Here is an 18,531-nt window from a genome sequence, read left to right as displayed (position 1 = left end):
ACACAGACAAAGCATTTCGTTTAGAAGATAGCCAAACAGCTTGAACAGGTTGCCTGCATTTGGGGTAGCACTGAGCTGTAGTAAATCTTTGAGCAAATACTGCTGCTGGTTTCATTACAAGGAGTTCACATTGCAAGAAGCTGACAGTCAAAGGAATTTAAACTTCATTTGCTGTCTCGAGCTAAGTGGAAGTGAGACACTTGCAGGAATGCAGCCCTTTTTTCCTAAGGGTAGGGCTGACACAAAGCACCAGACTTTTTTTAATTAGCATCTTGCAGCAGAATAAACTGGCTGCAATTTCAACATTTGCTTTTTCCCTCATTACCAGTACCCTTGTGTTGTTAATTACCTGTCACAGGCAATTAAGAAGATTAGAAGGGCCACCACCGTATGTACCCCCAGTCCAATGTCTCGGCTGGATCAAGCTTGATAGGGAAAGGAGAGGAGCAGGTATAAAAAGACGTGGTACGCCACTGCTTTTCCTTTCTTGTGAACCCCACTGGCCACAGAGGCCTCGGTGAAAGCTAAAGCAGCCCCAGAGGCTGCTTGAAAACAGGTGTTATTCAAAAGCCCTTGAGGACTGCTGAGAATAACCCACTCAGTCCCCTTCTACCACCAGTGAAGCCAAGCTCCTTAAGCAAAGCAGAGCTTTCTTTCTCCTCTTGTACCTCTGGAGAAGGTAGTAAAAAGCCAGGAGTTTTCTCCTCTCTGGAAACCCCTGCTGGGACTGCAAAGCAAGCATGAGCTAGCTGGGTATAGGGTGGTGACAGGACATTCAAGTCACTAGGCTGGTGGAGACTGGCTGTGGCTACCTTCCTCACACTACCATCTCCAGTTTTTTCCTGTCCTCCACACACCTAGTGCCTCCCAGGGTGAGCACCGACACGGGTGTGAGACCTGTCACCCTCCTCAGTTTAAGAGGGAGGCAGGAGAGGATTTTATGGGATCAAACAGGCAAGGTGGAATCAGTAATCAAGGATTATACCGTGGGGAAAGAAGGGGACAGAAGATGATGAAAGAAGAAATGAGCTCATGAGGCACTAGAATCTCGTTTTCTCTGGAGCCTTGTTTTTACTTTGATTTTTACTTTTACTTGTGTCAATCACTAAAAATGACAATGCTGGACCTGTAATGAGGATGCCATGGGCTTAACCAATGCAGAGAAGCTGAGAGGGAACACTGGCTACAGTAGCAGATGTCACCGGTTATATACTCTTACAGAAAGTTAAGCCACCATTTCTGTAGGAAGCACCAGATGTCCCAGAAAGTAGCAGGTTGATAATGGAATTATTAACAGTCCCTTAACCAGAGAGGACTGAGTCAGTGCCACTGTAATAAGTAACATTTGCTGCTTTCCTTAAAAGCCAGGGTGACCCGACGGTGGCTAATGGTCAGCACATGTAAAACCCAGCACTCCTACAGTAATAATTGCTTTGTCAGAGCTGCAAGCAGACGATAATAGCACTTAAGACACCTCTACACAAACAGCAAGGTATTGATCCATTTGTTATCAAAGTGGGCTCAGCAGCATGGAGACAGGTCAAGTAACATTCAAAAACTCTTAAGGCTTAAAGAGCCCTCCTGCCCTTTGCTGCGACACACTCTAAACCCGCTTGCAAAGTCGATCCAAGCGAACTTTTGACGCCAGTGACGAATACGTAATAATTAAGTGAAAACTTAAATCTGTGTTTGACTGCCACATACGCAACCCATAACGCTCTTGGGAGGAACTCTACGTACACACTCAAACACTGGAACATTTGGAAAAGGAGGAAGAGACAGGGAAGGGTCAGAAGTGTAATACAGTGCAGGTGCTGGAGGTCAGGCTGCAGAAGTCCTGTGTTCCTGGTGAGAGTTTCTTACAAAAATGAGGGAAGTGGCACTGGACACAGCACTCTTTTTTTGTTGTTGTTGTTTGCACGGTACGTTTCAGGAAGCAAAGAGAAGGTTCACTTTTTGAGTGATCTCTTTTTCAGAAAATTTAAAGCCTTCATTCCATGCCCTCTCCAACTCCACACCAGGAAAACAGCACATCATGAGAGGCGACTGCCTTATTCTGAGGCAGAGAAGGGCGCATACATGAATTTGCATTTGCAAACTGTGTAAGATCAGTACCAGTGATGAAAGCAAATAGTTCGCACCTATGATAACTAAGGCCTAGATGTGCAAATTATAATTTAAGTTAGGAGCCCTAGACACCAGTGAGTCATTACCCACCCCCCAAATAGGCTCTGTAAGTTGTGTACCCATGGAGGCAGAAGAGGATTTCTTACAAAGGGGGGGTCATCATACAATTCTTTTGCAAGGTTCATCTAGGTAACTTGAGGAAACTGCATTTGGAGGTACTGCAGATTTAAAAATGCAGATTCTAGATAGCCAGAGCACCTTAAATCCCCTCACAAGAGAAGTGCTGCTTGGGTGGGGTTTCAGATCATCTCTGTGATTCAGGAATACAAGACCTTCAGCCAGATGGGACTACCCAAAGCTCTCAGTGCCTCTGAAATGAGCGCCCTGTCAGAGTTGCAGCTGCCCTGACCCAGAGTGAGGGGTCCACACAGCAGCATGTTCAAGTGCAAGGGCAGCTGTGCAGGATGAAACCCTGGCTGGACCATTAGCAAAGGTTGGTTTGATCAGCAAGTGCAGGTTGGCAGGTTAGGAGGGTCTCCTGAGGTGGCCAGCAGGCCCAGACTGATGTGGGCTGGCTGCAGTGGTGGTTCTTGTTCCATCTGTGGCCCTGGCAGCCCTCACTCACTGTGGCCATCTCAGTTCCCCACTATTGCAAGCACACCATTGTCTTATGAGAGGTTTCTGCGAATAAGGCCAATGTAACACTTTGATTTTCTTCTAATAACTAGCAAAGGAAGAGATATATATATTTTTAAACAGTACCTTAAGCAAGGAAAAAAGCTATGTATTTGGTCAGTGTTCAGCAGGGGGCTTTCTAATGAAAAAAGGTACCATTTCAGAGATCATATGATGTTCAAAGCTGCTATTCCCACTCAGATAATAACGAGCAAGGTCAGCCTCTGCTGGTCAGGTTCAGTGTTTTGAAATTACATTTTGGTCTGTGCGGCTTCCCTCCGACATCCCAAGCAACCGGTCTGCAAGGAGCACACACACCACTACAGAAAGTTGCAACTGCAATTAGCTGGTGAGTTGACACAGCAGGCAAGGTGTGAAACAAAATTTCAAAAACTGCCAAACTTGATCAGCAAGGGTTCCTCAAACGCTTGCCATGTCATTTCCAAGCAACAAGAGAGCAGCATCTCAAAAGCTTAACCCCTTTCACGGTCGGAAGCTTGCAGAGAGAGGACACAGCCAACACCAAACCCCCATTCCTCCTCCTGCCTCCCTTCCAGCAAGCACCAAGCTGCCTGGGCTTTGCAGGCAGGAGCCACCTGGAGAGCTGCTCTTTCTTTTTTGGAAATCTCCCCCACTGCAAGACTGCGATGCTGCTTCATTTCTCTATGTAGATTTTTCCCAGTACTTAACCAAAAAATGCCAAGAAACCTAGTTCAATCTGATCAGGAGCATGTGGTGTCTAACTAGGGCTGTCAAGAAACAAAGGGCTCACCTTTGACAAGTTCCACATGCGCTCTGTGGGCAAGGATGAGAAAATGAGAAATAGTGTTGCAGGAGTAGAAAAATTAACAGCTGGACACTCACCCATTTAAATGTGTGATCACAAAAGGAATGCTGATTGATTACCAAATTCTGAAAGTGCCATCAAGTTGCTCTCTCCTCTCCTGTCTGAAAGTGCCATCAAGTTGCTCTCTCCTCTCCTGTTGCTAGCCATCCATCGCTAGCTTTTCTTAGAAACAGTAGATGAAGCCTTTCTATTTTTGGCTACCTACACTCCCTTCTTTGCCCTTTACAACTTAATAGACTTGCTGCTGGTAAATACAAAACAAAACCTGTTCTGAGTGCTCAGAGCTCCAATACACATTAAAAAATTATAGACACCACCTCTGGACATACTGAAATTTATGGCTGTGTCTAAAGAGGCTGTTATTGTAGTGAGTAATCTAAACTTTACCTCTATTCACAGTCAGACAAACTAACTTTAATCAGCCTGTATCTGCTCAGTCGGGGTCTTTCTGTAAAATTATTCAGCTGGCTTTATAACATGTGTCCACTAAGTACACCTCTAAATTTTTCTAAGCCATTTTACTGATATTTCTATTCACATAGCAATCAGCTGCAGTTCCTCTAAGGGCACTGTTCATAAAGCCTTGTTTCCAAGAGAGCCTGGGAACTTTTTATAAATGGTAGACCTTTTAAATAACAGTTATCTGCAACGGTCCTATGGCGTATGGCTCCGCAGTGCTCTGGTCTGCAAGCGAGCTACTGGTCTCCTCTGAAAGCATGGAAGTTCACCACCTAATTTCTTTAATGCAACTCTAAAGGTTAATTGGTCTGAAAGAGTAACGCAGGACTGTTAGCTAATGATATATGCCTCAAGGCTTTGCAGCTTGCCTGTATTTTATACAGTCAAGTCCAGAGCATGAAACACAGGTGGTATCACCAGGACTTTCCAGACCCCCCTCCAACTTGTCACAGGCCCCCGTTGGCCTCCCCCAATCCCACCCCAGCTCCCCGCTACACCCACATGTGCCGAGGGAGCTGGGCAGGAGGTGAGGGCGGTTCTCCTGCACCTGCATTTCATGCCTTGTTAGAGGGGGCTCCGGGAAGCGCCGCCACTGCGCTCCTCATTACCACTGCGGAGAACTAAAAACAACCCTAATGAGAGAGCCAGAGCGTACAGTACGGGCTGGGAGGAGGGACATCCTCCCACACTCCCCAAGGAATCTGGCCAAAATCTTCAATTTGCCATTTATGACAGCTAATTAGTTATTCTATTCAAAATCTTTGCTTTAAATAAAAGAACTAATTATACACAAAGGTCAGTCCCCCACCTCCTGTGAAGCACACATAATTGGCTTATTTCCCCAACATTGTGTGTATGTTTTACACAATGCTTTCAGGCAGATGGCTTTAACTCTTTCCCTCTGCAAGATTTTTGGTGTGGTTTTTCTTGGTTGTGGGGTTTTGTTTTATTTGAAGGGGGGGGGGGGGAGCTGTGGTGGTGTTTTTTGGGGGTGTGAGGTTTTTTTTTTTTTTAAAAACCCACCAACTTTTCTTCAGATTAGCTACTTTTACCATAAAAGCTAGTTCAACAACGAAGCAGGTAACTACACACACACACACACAAAATACATCTACTCTCTCAGAGGTTTGTGACAACCACTGCAGCGCAGTGCTTTCTGTGCAGCTGTACAGCACCTTGCACAACACAGTACTGGAATTAGGTTTTATTCTTCACCACAAATTCTTGATTGAGCAGTGCTTTTCAGACAGTTACCACATTTCTGAACAATTCCTCTGCCAAAGACCACAATTATTGCAGGTTTATGTTACGCTTATCTTTTTTTTTTTTTTAAGGTGTTTTTTGTTTGTTTGTTTTTCAGTTTATGTAAGTGGTTATTATAGGGATGCAACATTCCAGTGCTAAAAGCAATTCTGGTTTAAAGACCGGAGTTTTGGCAGTTGGGCAACTGAGACTAGGTCTAAACAAAAAAAATGTTTATTTCTAGCATCAACACTTTTTAAATGAGCCGACCTCCTTTTGCCTGCTAACAAAAGCCCCAGCATTTGGCTGCAAAAGATGAAAAAGTAACTGAAGAGTAGGAGTAATCTTATTAATTCCTGTCTCATCACAATAAATAAGCTGCAGTCTTATGTCTTTTATCAGAGGATCTGATATCATTTAAAAGCATTAGAGCCCTGCATCACCCATTTAAGTAAATGCAGACAGTCACTGCCAAAAAGACGCAGTGAATTTCATTCCCTTAAAAAGAAACTCACTTTGTGTTCCCAGTATTGTATTACTCACCTTCTATGAATATTACACCCTGCGAAACAAGTTAAACCATGCACTTGAACTGAACGGAGAGTACACCATCTCAGGCATCTTCACCAAGAATTTCATTTGAAGAATTATGGCCAGCAAGGTGAAACTCATCATGTCATCTGTATATCCAATTAAAACGTTACATTTGGAACACCAGGTACTTGCAACTAAATGCTTATGAACAAGCCTTAGACCATTCATCAAAATTATTCAATGAGTAACCACAATCTTTTTTCATTTCCAGTTTCATGCTGCAATACACAGTGGCTTTAGCAATTCATTTGTGGTATTCTTTCTTCTGAATCACTACAAGCATGGCAAAAACGTAGTTGGAGAGGGCATTTAATGAGAGAAACAACTGTTTGATCAGTACTTCTATTTTAACTGTGCTATAGTCCTCCTCTCAATAACATAGCAATATTTTTGGCCCTATAGTTCAGAACAAGCTTTAGAGGAGCATATTTTAGAGTCTAGTGTCCCCCGGCAGTTTCAGCTGCCTAAAAGTGATGCAAAGCTTCATGACTGGCTTAAACTCCCCTCCAATCTCACATGCAGAGACTCTGTTTTTGAGCCATTTGCTCAGATAGACCAAAATATCCAAAATAATAATTTGCATCCTTTGAATCTGTACCAAGGTAGGTCCTGATTCCAGAACACAAGGTTTAGGGTCACAGTCTAGATTTTCATTTTCCCAAAAAGTTTTGAGACTTCCAGTACCTGCTTTAAGACTTCATTAAGGAGTAGCTCTTACCAGAGGACAACCTGTAGCTATACAGGAACACATGGCAGCAGGACTAAATGCAAACCATAATAACTGTTGCTGCAAAACAGTTTCTATAAATCATTCCGGTAAGCAACATTTACCCTGTGCTCATAAAATATGCTTGTTTGAGGTTTAATTTTTTATAATTGGCATATGTCCAAAGCTTATTCTTAGCACATGTAGTGTTTCAGTAAAATCCGTTTTTACTGTTTGAAGCCCTGGGAACAGTAAAAAGACATGCAGATCTCTTCCACCTCCAATCTAGTCTGAGAACATTCTGATCGTTTTCTTGATTAGTCACAATTTAGCATCCTACAGTCTAGCAAAGACCCTGATTCTAGGCGGCCAGTTCCCTCCTCCTGTGTCTGTAGAAAAAAGTCCGGCAATGGAATGACTACCCTCAAACCACCTTTCCCACAGTGTAAGAACCTCACAGATGAGAAAAGTATTATTAGGGATGACTAGCCTGAAATTCGTCCTATATTCTTCAATATTCCATCAATTTTCAGGTGACCACTGAAAAGACAGAAGCTCATAAGTTTTCTATTCAGGGGGTTTGGGTGTCAAAGCAAACCAGTGGAAGAGGAGTCTTTGAGTCAAATGGTCACAAAGGTAAGAACTCATCCCTCACTTTTCAGCTCATTTAAGGATAACCCACGTACCAATGTTAAATACAGGGAGTTTTTTGTCCCTGCCCCTTTCAAAAAGGAAAGAAAATAAAACAGAAAAAACCTACATGAAGTTAAAAATCCCAAAGTGAGTTTGAGAAGTAAAAAGTCAATTATTTCCAGGCACATGTATAACACTACACAATTCTCATCTTCCAGTTAAAATGCGCTGTTTAACATATTACTACTGAGGTTTCAAGACATAAGCAAAGATGTGTGATGTAGCAGAGCTCAGGTTTTGCAGTGAAACATTAACATCACTCTGACAGATTTGGTACACTATATATGTGAATATTTTAAGGAGAATAGGACTATATCATTGCACGATCACCATCATCATCATCTTTTCTTTTGCTTCTTTGCAGACATATACAATGTCAACCTAAGCTTTCGGCAACCTTAATAGAATTTCAGTGCCCACTGCCAAATGGCCATTTGATGTTCTGCTCTGTGTACACTGATGAAGCAATCTGTCACAGGCCTTAATGCAGGCAATGATGACTATCCAATCTAAAGCTTTCACAGACTTATAGAAATTTCTCAAGACTTTTGGAGCCTATAATAATTTGTGCAATACCACAAAAGAATTTGGAATCCTGGTGCTCTGTATTTAATGAAATATGAATACACTCTTTTAAACATTTCTAGAAGAAATCCTACTCAGGCCAAAAGTATATTGTACACCATCAATCACCAGAAAGTTGTGCTGGCAACTCTAAATAGCAAACACTATAGTAATTGCAAGTTACTGTATTATGAAAATAACAACCCCTTCTGCCCTTGTCCAAACATACTGCAAAGCCAAGCATTGATGCTCATGCCCTGCACAGGATGAGTACAATAAATATACATGGACTATAATTTATTTGCATATTTTCTTCATTTCCAAGAGACAAATAAAGATTCGCCTATAGAGAATGCAGAGGGAGTCTATCTACTTAATGCAATCCATGTAAGAGATAGAGTTGCTGCTGACCTTCTAGAAGTCGTGAAACACACCTCCCTAGTGATTCAGAAAGATGCAGTTATTGCCCAAACCTAGACTCTTCTCCCTTTCCTAGCAAAACCAGACCAACCTATCTGCTATTAAAAGTTGAAAGGAGAAGGGCAAGGAGAGCTATTTCCTTCTCTTGTTGAAAGAAAAAAAAAACCCACGACAGTCCTTTGCAAGACCATTTGCATGCTGAGCTGTCAGACCATGCACTTTCCATTAAAGAGATAGCATCCCTTTTCATAAGTCCATTTGGGATCCATTTTAGTGTTATCTAAAAATCAAATCTACATGGTAATCCTTTTAATGTACTCTTGACTTTTAAAAACAGCTTTATGTTCCTTCAGGAAATGTTTTAAGCCATTACTCAGTAATTACTACTCACCCATGAAAACACTGATCTATTACAATATATAATCAGTTTGCTGATTTAAAAAATAAAGCAGACTGGAATTTTGTCTATAAAAGTAGCAAAGAAAAGCCAAGGTTAGGAGAGCATCCTATCTCCCCATCTGCACCCCCACACGCCCGCACCCCCACATCCCCCCCCCCCCCCCCCCCCCCCCTTATTTCAAAGAAGTATGTTTTTCCTGTTGTATAAGAGAGGGGCTGAGATGGTCACAGTTCCAAGTTTCTGTGTTCAGTTTCTGGGTGTGGCGACTTTCAATCTCAGTTTTGCATTGGCGATCACTGTGCAAGTAACCAATAAATGACAACTGATTTAGGAAGCGGAATTTGTATCATTTTGAATATTAAACATACCCTAAATTTTGCAAGCCCTGAAGTTTTGAATGACACTACATGACCTCCTGAAAGGCTGGCAGCATAGGAGAGCCATGGAATTTGTGGAATTGCTTTGGTAAGCTTCACCTGTACATGAACAGGTTTCAGAGGAGGTGCCAAAAATGGTTCACATCTAGTGCAACTTACTGGATTTTTCTGGACCACACCTGCAGTCAACACAGCAATGTCTAGCCAGACTTCAGGGGCCTGAAATTACCTTGTAAGTCCTACTACCAGCTCCCAAAGGTTTTGCCTTGCTCCCCTCCAAGCTCCTCTGCTCACCCAGAGGTCACTGGGAGACAGAGGAGAGTTTGGCCAGGACAGTAACCCAGCACTGCCTTGCCCTTTCTAGGAGGAGCCAGAAAGAGGACAACAGCGCATTTTGCTCAGTTACAGCTCCTATCTGGGAATGACCAGACAAAAGCCCATGACTTCTGTAAAGCAGATGCTCAGACCACAGGAGGTCTGTGGATATCCTGGCCTTGCATGCAGTTTAACAAAAGACCCTAGATGTTTATACAAAGTATAGCTCACCAACAACTGGAAGCATCCTTCCCATCCCACCGCTGACCCCGGGGAGCGCAGTACCCTTCTCCCTCAACTGCTCTAACAATGGCAGTTTAATATTTCAAGACTAGAAAAAGGGCAGGGTGAAGTTTGTTAGAAACAACTTCCTGTACCTTGCAAATAATACCAACTAAAGTTGTTGTTATCTTTACGCCACAACGATAGAGAAGACAGAGAAAACAGAGGCTAAATACTTTCATTGCTTCTGTTCTTCTGTTTACTGAGGTCTAGCTTAAGTCTTACTTAGCCACAGTTTGCTTCCACAGATTTTACTCTACCCCATTTCCTCTGTCCTAACCATAGTAATGAAAGTCCTGCTCTTGGTCATTTCCCCTTTCATTCACAGGGAAAGGTATGCAGACCCCAGTGCAACACTGTTCATTAAATATTTGTTATAGCTGCAGTTGGCTAGTAACTATATGCCTCAAACTAATTTTTGTTATTCACAGCTGATTAAGTCAGGGCTCACAAGCCACAGCTGGCCATTAATGCTACCCCCTTCTTTACAAGAAATTATGCTTATAAGAATTAAAAGTGGTTTCTTGGCAATAGCTGTTGTATACTCATTCTATAATGAGTTCCTTTAAGGTGACAGATAGACACAGGATTTGAGTGTGATTACCCTGGACAAGAGGAAAGACCCAAGTAAAATTGCAAGACTTTTCCTTCCTTTTGTTTCTTTTTTGTGAAATGCCCGAAAAGGCTCTGAAAACTCTGTTGCAATTCACCATATATTCCAGAACAAAGTGAGCACTAAAGGTTTGGGGCAAGTTAGCAGAACATTTAGTTTGCATTAAAGCACCTTCGAAATCAATATGAAATATACTGTAACAGAGCACATTCTACTCTATTAAGCATTCAGGAGCATCAAAGTATTCAGAACATGGATGACAAGTTGGAACTGCACAAGACATTCCTCTTCTTACGGTTGACCACTGAGTTGAATTCAAGCTGATCCTAAGGGAGCTGTTTTCATTAACCTACAGTAGCTCTCTAATCCTATTCCTTGAATTTCAGACCACCACTGCTACAAGAATTTATGACCTGCTGCCTGCACTTTGGATGGTACTCACACTTTACACTTTTCCTCAATGCATCCTGCTCCTCTGGATCATTACCACCGCTTCATGCAGCAACCGATCCCCTTAAAGTGGAAGTCTGCTCTTCAGTTCAGTTATTTATGCTCCATTTAATTCTCACCAACATACATGAAGATGCCAATGGTTACACTTGGTTAAAAACAATGGAAAAAATTAATCATATGACCTAGCCCAGTGTGCAGAACTGAAAGCCTCCTGAAATGTACCTCCTGAAGTCTGGCCTGTTTAGGTATCTACTAATGCTTTCCCTGAAACCTCAGACTAAAAAAGAAATTCTAAACCACTAACCTTCAGCTCCAAAAAAGCCACACTTCTGGGCCAAAAAACTTACTGAGCAGCTTTTGCTCTGCTCCATTTCCACGGGAGTCTCTACTGCTTGATTTGCTCAGTTTTCGTCCACCTCATCATGAGATTCCTGACTGCTGAAAAGAACTCCTTCACTGAACTAATGAAATAAGGAGTCTTAAGTGCCCTGCAATCCTTTTTAGAAAAGTCTGTATCTCCAGATGAGTCTCAATTTCACAGCATCAGGGAACTGTGTGCCAATGCACTGAACCAGAACGCCAGGGGTAGCAGGAGTTGCAGACAACAATGCTAACATCAGGGTTATTTTAGATTAGAGTACTTCCAAATCAATTTTGGATACAAACTTTTAAATGCACTCTCCAGAAGGAATCTGCACTGACTGACTGTTTTCAAGGCTAATTTTCTAAGCTTGAATGAAACTCATTCTTACCTAACAAAAAGATGCAACTAACTTTTGCCACAAAGGCTGGGTCATAGCTAGAAAATTGGGCAGACAACAGTCCTAAAGAGGAATAAACTACCCAAGAAAACAACCATAAAACTGCAAACAAAAAGCACTACTGATGCTCTTGGGAAGAGATTTGAACTAAGACCAGAAACTGTCACGACATCTGGGATCCAAGACACTTCTCCAATAGCTGAGGCACCCCATCTTCCACCAGCAGTCCCATTCTAGCAGGGGTAAAGGCATGCTCTGGGCCACCCACGGCAGCAGTGCTGCGCTCCAGGAACGGGCATCGTGCTGCAGTGGGATAAAGGAGGAGCTGAACATCCACAGCCTGATGGCAGTTTTCTGCTGGACTAAAAATCCTGCAGAATTAAGACAGATCCTCAGCACTCTGCAGAAAGAAAGTGGTTGTGATGAGAGAAGGGAATGTGTAAGACAGATGGGAGAGTTAAGGTTAAAGTTCAGACCAGAAGCAATTAAGACGGGTAAGAGTGCTCTGCAACTTGACACAGGTTTGCTTTGTATTCAGAACTTTTCACTAGCATTAAGCGTCTTAACTTGTGTATAGAGAGATTATAATTAAAACCTGACAAGCTTAAATTAGCCATTTATAAAAGGTTCTCCAGAAAGCTTTTAAAGTAGACTAAACATATCTATTAAAATGGAAGAAAAGAAAAAAAAAAAAAAAATCAGAGCCATTTTCAGTTACAATAGTTTTCCCTACCTAGATATCTCAAGAGATTAGACGAATTTAAAATCAAAGTTCTGCAACTGTCCAAAGCCACTTAAAAGGGGGGAGCGGGAGGAAGTGTGGCAATTAGAAAAACCTTTAAAACCCCCTCTATTTAATAGCCCACAGTCCTTTGGATGAACATAAGCACTCCAGAAACCCCATTAAAAAAAAAAAAAAAAAAAAAAAAAAAGAGATCCTAATTTCCCTTCAGGATTTTGAGCACTTCAGGGAGTGCTCTATTATGGTTCCCCAGAGACAGGGGAATTATGTCAATCTGCCACGAGGCTGGGCAGTTAGCAAGGAGGCAGCCCAAGAGCTGGCTTTCACCGAGCCTCGCCAATTAGAGCAGAGGGAGCATTTTCACCTCACACTGGCTATTTAGATTAATTCCTACCATTTCAATGCTATACAATTTTCCTACAAATTCAAGAAACTGAATCTAAGAAAAATTTTCTCTTTATCAAAGAAACAAACATATCCACCAATGTCAAATGACATCAGGTAATTTATTCCCTCTCAAAAGAAAAAAAGAAAATAGCTACAAATATTTTGATATTTCAAGAAAAAGTTCACAAGACTATAAATATCTGTAAAACAGGTTTGTGAGAAAAAAAAGTCATTAAGGGCAGGGCTGCTGCAAAGTCCACCTTATTACTTCAAAATCACATTAGATCCCTTCTTTCTCTGCCTTGCTTTTTCATCAAGTGAATGTGGTACTCGAGAAATATTGTTGGACATCTAGCTGGGACATGAGAAGCAAGCTGTGGTTTCCCAGCACACATCTCCAGCCCTGCCATGCCCTCCTGTCCTCTGCTGCACAGGTCAAGAGAACAATCCCACCTCGGTCTCTGCATACCTCTCAGTAAGGAAACAGCTACAAACATTTGCTTATTAACCTAAAAAGCTCCTGAACAACCCTGTGTTATTCCTAGCTGACTGCTCCCAAGACTACATCAGCCTTTCTGCAACCCTCATTTTTAAAGCTCTGGAACAGATGCTTCCATATGCAAGAAGTACATGATACGGGTATTTTCACAGGGTGCCCTTGTATAACCTGTTGTAGCGGCCTGTTGTCACTGCTGAAGGCTCAGAAGCTACATGATCACAGCATCCTACTTTGGGATGAGAAAGGGAGGCAGCTAGGAAGTGGAAGAACAGAAGTCAGCACAAACGTTATACAAAATACGGTGCAGACATGAGTACAGTAGTTCTTCAAAGGAAGGAGAGAGTCAGTGCCTGTCCCTGAGAAAAATAATCAAGCTGCAGCAGCAATGATCGCTCTAAACCCATGTTGTTTATCTACAGCCTGCATTCATTGCTTCCACATGCAAAACGTAATCCTTTCCTCCAATCTACCTCAACTCTACTGCGCTCCATGTGGTACTTCTTTTCAGAGGAGTGTCTAAATTATCTAAGCGCAGGAAAAAAGAATGTTACTTTAAAGCAAGCCATGATCTGCCACAGAAAAGCATAAGATGAGTAATTTGTTACTTCAAGTGCTAGGAAGTCTTTTTTGTCTTTTTTTTTTTTTTTTTTTTTATTCCCACAGTACTGAAGTGGTAATGTGCATATAGAAATCTTAATTTATTTTGCTTCATATACCACTAGTGTACTTATTCCCAATTCACAGTGAACAAAAATCTAATACGGAAAACCAACATCTGCTCCAGATCTAATACTAATGGAAGTGTGTGGATGAGTCTTTGCAAAACTCAAGATCCATTTGAGTCCTTAACTGAACTGTTTACAAACAGGAATAGGGTGATAAAGTAGATATCTGCATTTCAGACAACCCAAAGTTCAAGTATAAAAAAAATCTATCCCATTTTTGGTTATCCATAGCAGCAATTTCACAGCAACTGCCGGGTGTGCAATTGCCACTCTGCTTTCGGAGAATTAAACAGCAGAAAACTTCTCCAGAGACTTCTCACTTTTTATGCAGGTTCAGCCTTATTTTCACTTCATTCCCAAACCTACTGCAGCTGAAATCTGGCCCCAGTCCTGAACAGGTCTGTCAGGCAACACAAGAGGAATGGCAGATCAGTGCTGAAAGCCAACATAGCCCAGGAAGCTGACAGCCAGTTTCTCCTCCCAGCGCTGTGGTGGGACCATCACTGCATCATCCACCGCCCATCCCACCATGCCTCTGTCTGCCCCTGACAGCAGGTGCCTGGGGCAGGGGGAATCTTCCCATGGAAGTGCCAGGCATGAATTCATCTCCCAGGTGCCAGCCTCTGCTCCCCCCTGAGAAATGTTTGGCTCAGTTGCCTCTGAACCCCCCAGCAGTGACATCTCCCTGTTGCCTTCTCTCCAGGCTGGAAACACCCAGTTCCCTCAGCCTCTCCCTGTATGTACCACCAAGATGGTGCTGGGTCAACACTGGACTTGCTAGGCTCTCTCTAGCCTAGCAAGTCAATAGGACAGCTGGACAACTTCAAGTGATGGCCCACAGCTGATTTCACAATTGAGATGCTGACATCTGGGAACCAAAAACTTGTCACTTTTATATGTTATCACGAATAATACAGATGGGGGCACCTCAGAAATACTTACTTTTTTTTAAAATGAGTTCCACTACAAACTATTCCTATAACCCGAGCAATCTGAAAATCTGAATTTTAAAATATGCTTCCAGTGCATATCTTTTGCCTAGAGACCCCCATATTGCAACCACAGACAACCAGAGGGATGAAACATGGCCATCTCCAGAGAGAAGTGAAGCCCACAGACAGCATGCAGATAGCACTGTTTAAACTGCCAAGAAAATCAGGGGAAACCCTTACTATGTATTAGTGCTCTGAGCCATCCTGTATCTATGCAAAACAGGCACTACTTCCACGTTTAAGATTTGCCCATCCCTCTCTCTGAGGTCAACCCTCAGCAATAACAACAGTTCATCTGCTGCTACGAAGGTCAAGGGCTCCGCCAGCCCTCCGGAGATTTGAGCTACTGGTTCCACAGAGTCTGCCAGTATCAAACCTGACACTTAGATTAGTAGTTACTCCCCAGACATATCTAGTTTCCCATTTCTTCAGTTTCTAGTGTCAAAATACACTTGCAGTACAATATGCAAACCTCCACAGACAATAGCCTCTCTGCTCTTCAGTTGTGGTGGGAGGAATGTCTATTTTTGCAGGAAAAAGATATACTTTATGTTAATGTATTATCATACTAATATACCCCCGAGCTGTATTTTTGTTACAGAGCATAAGAAAATGGTAAAGCTGCATCCCACAGTCAGCATCACGCTATCAGCACACGGAGAAATATTTTGGAGGTTAGCATTTAAGACAGATGCCCTGCATTATAAACACTGGAGAACAATCAGTCTTTGATATGCAGTTCACGGATGGCTCCATCACAGCTCCATTTGGTGGCTTTACTTGAACCAACACACTGCAACACTGTTAATATCACCCTGTTAAGGTCTGAATCAGTATGGGTACCTGCATGTTACCCTCTTCTGAGGGCAGTGAAGAGTTAAACCAAGGGATCACTTCTTCCCATTCCACATGATAAAACTGGAACAATCCTGTCCCCCCACCTCTTACACAGCCTTAATATATTAAAATCATCACTCACTTTGACTTGTCATGAACAGGGTTTACCTCATTTTGATCCTAAACTGTGAAGTGACAATTTCCCCTGGTGCTTCCGCAATCCAGAACCACTCACACATCCAGGAAAAGCTCCTGCCACATCACACAAGAGGCATTGTCCCCCTGGTTTGGGATGCCAACATCTTAAAAAGTCTTACAAGTAGAAGGGTCAACCTGGGTAATTTCTTGCGCAGCTGCAAGGAATTTTTAACAAGGAAGGAGACAAAATGAAGTTTAAACACGAGGTACTAAATCTTACCAGGCCACTATGCACCAAGGTTATTAAGAAAGTCTGAAATTACAACAGAGCCTACTTAAAAACTTACAGACCTGGTTCTCCAAGGCTACACACTGAAGTAGCTTGCAGATCTATCATTCAAGACGCATTAGCACTTTTACACAAGCCCAAAGCTACACAAGCAGTCTGCACACAAAAGCTGATCGTACACAGCAAGTGCTGGCAGAGAACAGCTTGTCCTCATTGGCCTCACTCAGGTAAATGGGCACCATCTTTTTTCCACTAACTACACTGATTACATGGCTGCGTTGGTCCCTTTCCCTCTCCCTCTGTCTGCCAAAGGACAAGCCAGTTCTGAATTCTGGGACTTTCTGTAGGACTGCCACTGGCTGTTTCTGAGTTCTGTTAATTCATGGGAACTTCTGCAGGGAAGGTCCACATTTGGATACAGCACACCTTGTAAAGTGTCAAGAGAAGAAAAATAAGCCTCAGCAATGCAGAGGCTCAGGCCACAGGAATGGCAAGAGGATATCAAATGCTGCTTTAAGTGCTGATATCCTTGTGCTTTGAAGGAAAAACGCCTTCAGGAATTGCAGCAGGAGTCACCTCTATATAAAGACTTTGCATATAAAGGAACATTTATTATTCTCAATTAATGGCATTCTCATAGACACGTTTACATTTCTAAGTGTCAGGTTCAGCAGAATATGAAATGTCTGAAGGCTTCTTATTTCACTCTGAAAATGGCCATAAAAGGACCTAAAGACAACAACAAAAAAATACGCATTTTCTAGAAGACACAAGACATCCTCTGATTCCTTACAGTTCTGAAGCCTGGTTAGTACAGCAAGGCTTTCCAAATACAGATTTAAATGCCTGCAAACAGCAAAGCAAATTGCCACTACAGCTCCTTCACAGAATTTGGTGACGTCCATATCGAGAGGCAGTAATAGATCTTGATCACATCCTCCCATGGATTATTAGGGAAACCTAATGTGGCAGAACATAGTATAGTAGGTTTCTGGATAAATGAATAGCTAGAAGTCTCAAAAAAAAAAAAAATAATCACACTTTGCAAGCAAAACGTGTATAACGTTACAGGATTTTAAACCGACACGTCAGAAATACTGTCTAAAAGGAGACAGAGAATAAACATCTTGATCTTGTGGGAGAAAACTATTTGTTTGGAGAAAAAAATCTAGAAATGGAAAGCCACTTCAGTGACAGTTGTGGAATTGAAGCACCAATAAATTCTTTACACATACACATAGGTGCCCACAGGTTGCTGGTGGCAGGGCATGCATATGGCTGCAACTGATACACAACCGTTTGTCACTTTTGAACCTCCCTAAGGCTAAAGAGAAAAAATAACATTAACTCAGCCATAAGCAGCTAAGGACCATATTTAAAAAAAACAGTAAAAATAAAAGTGCAGATATTTAAGGCCCAAAGCTATTCCAGTGCCTAACTCCCTGAGGCAACAGGAGGTCTTTCTCACGTATGTGCACACACACACATCAACCAACAAATCCTTCAGACACTCGCAGCCGTGGCAATGCTGACGTGAATTGTTAAGCAGTCACTACACCTCCAGCGAGCACGGAGGCAGCTCACACACAGACCACCTGAACGTTTAAATGGGAGAGCAGCCCCCATAAGGTTTTGCAGGAGAAACAACCTGAACTCCCGAAGGCAGTTAGGCATGATGGTTTGCAACTTCCACAGCAAGTGATTTTTGAAAGCTCCTGTGTGAAGGTGCAAGCAGTCCTTGCTTCTGGTTCCAGCTTAATCCATCTCCGCTCCTCTCCTGGTGCCACTGCATTCTGCAGCTGCCTCTCATGGATTCCACATGCATCCTCCCCGCTCTCCTTTCTAAGCCAATTCCTCCAAATAATATATGTATTAAAAAGAAAAATTTTACTCATATTTTCTCTCCTATGCTGGAAAGAGTTGCAGACTGTTTGCTTTACCAGAAATTGGAACACTGGTTAGTTTTGTGGGTTGGTTGTTGCGTTTTTTTGTTTGACTGTTTGTCGTTGTTTTGGTTTTTTGTTTTTTTTTTTTTTAAATTAAGAAAATTCCATAGCAAATGAAACCTCCCCATCAAGTTACACTGTAGTTCACAGTTTTGAGGACTTCAAATAAAAATGCCTAATCATCTAGTCAACTATATAAATCTACAGGTTGCGGGTATTCCCGCCTGGTGGCCTGATGCTAGACCTGTAAATAAATAATTCAGTACTCAAATAATAGCAGCTAAATTTAAAAAGGACCCACAAAACCTACTAGCGTTAACTGGAGCTTTCAATGATCAGATCTGGTTTCTTGGGCAGGGTGGGAAATACAATTTACCACCTTGGGGGAAGCATGGGTGTTGAAAACTAATTCAGCAACACTTCCAAATAGGAAAGCTGTTCCTCAGCC

At 42.3% G+C, this 18,531-nt stretch overlaps 1 protein-coding gene across 11 annotated transcripts in view; it reads right to left on the bottom strand.

Moving 5' to 3' along the window:
- The window catches only part of LMO1 (LIM domain only 1), a 280,507-nt gene that overhangs the window by 16,887 nt on the left and 245,089 nt on the right, over nucleotides 1–18,531 (bottom strand). The gene's annotated exons all lie outside the window — the stretch shown is intronic.

The sequence above is a fragment of the Athene noctua genome, chromosome 14, assembly GCF_965140245.1.
Source record: "Athene noctua chromosome 14, bAthNoc1.hap1.1, whole genome shotgun sequence".
Classification (NCBI taxonomy): Eukaryota; Metazoa; Chordata; class Aves; order Strigiformes; family Strigidae; genus Athene; species Athene noctua.
Note: the sequence above shows the minus strand (reverse complement) of the source record. Positions and strands in the feature narration are given on the sequence as shown.